Genomic DNA, 5,000 nt, shown 5'->3' with positions numbered 1-5,000 from the left:
TTTTTTTGGGTCACCCTGTATATACAATCCAAGAAAACCACGGTTTCATTTTCTTTTACGTAAACCCGTAGGGACATTTTTAATGTATTTGTACACTGTCTGTCTTGCAGGAGTTTTGGAGTGTAGTGGTATTTTGAAGCGCACCTTGTCTCTGTATTTTGCTGTTTCAGGAAATGGATTTCTTTCGCATGCAAAAATGATTAAAAGGGAGGGTACAGTGTGTTTGTCCAACAATATACTTAAAACGTAGAACGTAGAATGACTGCTATGATAAGGGTTATGACGACGATGATGTATTTCTAGGGATGTTGGTGTTTCGTCATAACAACACTCATTTTGAAATATGTTTGAATTCATTTACGGCATGCACAGAGCAGCTTCATTGATGATGGATCAATTCAGTCTACGTGTTCATTTATCTGGCCAATATACTCAACCTCAAAATTCACCGTTCGCACACTTGGACTTTTTAATTCACTAAGCCGTAAGAATTGTTTTGTTTTCAGCAACCTTGTTGGAGACTCTGGTAGTTTCAGTGAGATTCATATTGTATATTCATATTCATATCGTACCTTGCAACACTAACATTATGTACAACAATTAACATAAAGCATAACCGTTCACTTGATGTGGGAATATTCACCAGCGATGATATTCACCTTTCTAGTGTTCACCTCATTGTAAGCATCCTCGCCCCCTTCACCCAGATGATTGTAAATTGTGCCTGAACCGCTTTCGTTATTCACTTCTTCACGACCCCTCGACTCGAAATCCAATGAACTGTAGTGACAACTCTGGACTAGTTCTTTACGAATTTGTCGACCCTTGTGGTCTCTCTCATCACACTCTGACGTGAGTCCAGTGTCGACAAGGTTAACGTAAATAGTGTCACTTGCTTTTTCATAATCTGCTTGAGGTTGAGTTGACGATGTTCTTGCTTCTATGGGATGGCTGTAGAGGTGTCCCTGTGTGGCATGTAGCTCTGCACCATTTACATACTCAACATCACTGCGGTCGAGATTGTAGAGTGTGCTTTGATACATTTCGACGCCTGCCTGTGCCTTTCTTCTGAAGCAAATTGAGAATTTGGCTCTTTTCCGTTTGAATAGAACTAGGACGAGAATAATGACGATAGCGACTACAACTACAGCAACAGCACATGTATCAATGATTACTCCAACAGAGTTAAACAATGACTCTTCGGCGATTGTTGTGACCTGCGTAGTTGGAAGAGTGATAGTTGTCGATAAGTTACCACCATCGACTGCTTTGTCTGTGACCTTCTTTCCAAAACATCCTGTTGTTAAAGCATCTCTGGTTGGTTTCTCAGCCTCAGAAGTACACATTTTGAATGTAATGTTTGTTACAGCAGCTGGCTGCTGAGTTGTCGGCGGATTATATGTTAGGCATGGAGATTTCACATACGTAATATTGTCTATAAAAGCTGTTTTCTGGTCAATGCTGGTTTCAGGTCTTCTTCTGCCATTGAATGAGACCCAAAAATTGTCTTGTGTAGTTATCGGGACTTCCCCCTCTTCCCAACCAACGCTTGAAGACTGTGTCCATAGTTGTTGTTCTGATCCAAAGGATAGGTTATATACGATGCTTACGCTCAAATCCGAAATATTGTTTTTCTCGAAGGTGTATTGAAACTTTAAGCAGTGAGTCTGGTTTTGCGTAGAGCAAGCCGTTCTGCTTACTAGCTGTCCCTCCTGATGTCCAGGATTGAGTCCAATAAATGTGTTCGATTTATACTGGAAAAGCCCCACATTTTCGTCAGATCTCCAGCTGTACAGTTTGTTTTCTACGTTCTGAAACGTGCAGTTCGCTGGACCAGCTTCATCGCAGCTATCAGTCCCCTGAATTAATGTGGTACAACCAAAAATAATAAGTACGGCAAAGGTTGATGACATCATCTTCATTATCCACGTCTGAAAATAAAATGATCAAGCACATTTACTCAAATGTAGCAACATAAGAATCGATTAAACTCGTCATTGAAGTTTTGTACCAAGAACAAAATGACGGTTTAAAATAGACGCTTGTCCGAGGAAGGGGTTTCAAGAGTCGGGCACCGTTCTTTACAGAACTAACGACAACAAAAGAAGTGATAAACACACAGCTAGATTTTCTTTTCATAAGACATCATTACCAGATATAGTCTTAGCATTTTGACAAATTGAAACAATATTGTTTACGTACGATGTAACGTTAGGAATATACGTACCAGTATTTTGCATGCGAGGTATATGTGCGCGACACGATGCAAACGAAGCGCACGGTTTGGATGTAATGATCATAGCATCGGTCAGGGATAACGTTAAATACAAGAGGTATGTACGCCACGCCCCCTCAAAAAAACAGTATGTGTTTTGTCGTTGATATCGCTCATCGTGATCAAAGTGGAGACCAAAATCAAAGAAACGTAAAGTGAAAGTGCATTCACTGAATAAACACTTTCGTGGGGGGTACGTGCTTTTGTGAAAAGCTTTTGAGAGCGGTAGAAGGGATTTTCCTGTTCCCTTGGAAAATATATTTGGACCAGGAAGAATAACAGTGTGACTAGCGCAGTTTTATTTCAGTGCATTTATCTTTCGTGATGTTGGTCACCATTACTGCACGAAGAATAAGTCGTGGAGCGATTGCGACAAATCACGCTTGAACAAGCAAGAAACAGAATTAATACTGAAGGGTTGGAATGAATAGGGGGTTGGAACAGACAGAACATTATAAAATGTCTATGTACCATGTCTGTTTAGAGATCTCCCCTCCCAAATCCTATGTGTATTGGAGTTGATATTGTTTTGTTCCTATCCCAAGAGGAGACTGATGGAAAAAAAAGAAGTTTAACGTAAATGTGCATTAACTGAACAAACAACTGTTGCATGTGTACGTACGTTTGTGGAAAGTATGTGCAACGGGCAAGCATAACTATCCTGATGTTTCTTTTTTGACATCTTTGTACTCGAACGTATAGCGATTTTGTTTAAACATCTTCGGGCCAGGAATTAAAAAATCGTGACTTGTTAACACGATTTTGTTTAAACATCTTCGGGCCAGGAAGTATAACATCGTGACTTGTTAACACGATTTTGTTTAAACATCTTCGTGCCAGAAAGTATAACATTGTGACCAATAAGTTTAAAGGCACAACCTTTCTTGTATTAAACGATGCAGGCTCACCATCTCGGATGGGGTCAGGATTTTACCTGGGATCAGGCCATCTCGGATGGGGCCAGGCTTTTACCTGGGGTCAGGCCATCTCGGATGGGGCCAGGCTTTTACCTGGGGTCAGGCCATCTCGGATGGGGCCAGGATTTTACCTGGGGTCAGGCCATCTCGGATGGGGCCAGGATTTTACCTGGGGTCAGGCCATCTCGGATGGGGCCAGGATTTTACCTGGGGTCAGGCCATCTCGGATGGGGCCAGGCTTTTACCTGGGGTCAGGCCATCTCGGATGGGGTCAGGCTTTTACCTGGGATCAGGCCATCTCGGATGGGGCCAGGCTTTTACCTGGGGTCAGGCCATCTCGGATGGGGTCAGGATTTTACCTGGGGTCAGGCCATCTCGGATGGGGTCAGGATTTTACCTGGGATCAGGCCATCCCTCCACTTGAACACATACGAACAATAAACAGCCTGAATGGTGCTGTGCGGCAGTGGCTTTTGATACATTGATTCAGCAAAGTACATCCATGCTGTACAAGAAGAAGTCCGTGTGTTGATGTTTGGTCTGATTTCAAGTCAATTGATGGTCTTATCACGTGCAGAAGCCTGGACAAATCGGAGATAGTGAACAGAACTGTTTTCACGAGAGAGAGAAACAACTATGCCTGTTTCTGTCCAAATAGGCAATACCGACATTCTTTTCTCACCATCAGCTAGAAACCTTGGATTCACCCTTTCATCTGACATGACCCTTAACAAACATATATCTTTAGTCTGTAGAGCAGCTTATTTTGAGCTTCGTAAGATCAGCACCATTCGCCACATACTCTCCTCTCAAACAACTAACACTCTTGTCTGTGCCTTTGTTCTTTCTAAACTTGACTACTGCAACTCTCTTCTCTCTGGCTGTCCTCTGTACCTCCTGCATAAACTACAACAAGTCCAAAACTCGGCAGCACGCCTCATTCTCAAAGCACGAAAACGAGATCACGCAACACCACTTCTTCACACACTGCACTGGTTACCTATTTAAGCCCCCATTGACTACAAACTGTCCACCCTCTGCTTTAACTTCTTTTCTGGCTCGTCTCCTGCTTACTTCTCTGAACTCCTCACCGTCTATTCTCCAGCAAGACAACTCCGTGCCTCTTCTGACTGTCGCATCCTTACCATTCCACACACCAAAACCAAAACATACGGACAACGCACTTTTACTTTCTGCGCACCCACACAATGGAATTCTCTCCCCTTTCACATCCGCCACTCTCAGTCACCCCAAGCATTCAAACGAGCACTTAAAACGCACCTCTTCAAGAAATACAACCTCTGATTTTGTTTTCTCAGTCCATCAGTAGGCTACAAGTAGTGTATTTGTTGTTTTAGTGATAATGTATATAAACATCTAGGACTGTTTTCAGCATTGTTGATAACAATCATGTTCTGTTTGATTAAGGGTATTCAGCTGGTATTTCCTTGTTTTTTACTACCTATTTTATTCATGTTTTTATTACTTAGTTAGTGGAAGAATCTTTTGTAATGTATGTTTGATGGTGTATGCTTTTAATTAAGCGTTGTTGACTATGAATGTAGATGTAAATGCTTGTATAACTGTGTTTTAATTTTAAATGTGTCAAGCGCAAAGAGCATAATTGTAAAGTTATGATGTTGCGCTATATAAATGCTCATTTATTATTATTATTACTATTATTATTAAATGTGTTGACTTTTCTTGGTTTGGGTTGCCATTGCGACGGGATGACGATGCTGTAGAGAATCAGGACACACCCTGTGTATACATGCAAGAAAGAGAAGGACAAATAAAGGGGTGGGTAG

Source organism: Littorina saxatilis, linkage group LG1 (assembly GCF_037325665.1).
Source record: "Littorina saxatilis isolate snail1 linkage group LG1, US_GU_Lsax_2.0, whole genome shotgun sequence".
Taxonomy (NCBI): domain Eukaryota; kingdom Metazoa; phylum Mollusca; class Gastropoda; order Littorinimorpha; family Littorinidae; genus Littorina; species Littorina saxatilis.
This window is presented reverse-complemented; position numbering follows the sequence as displayed.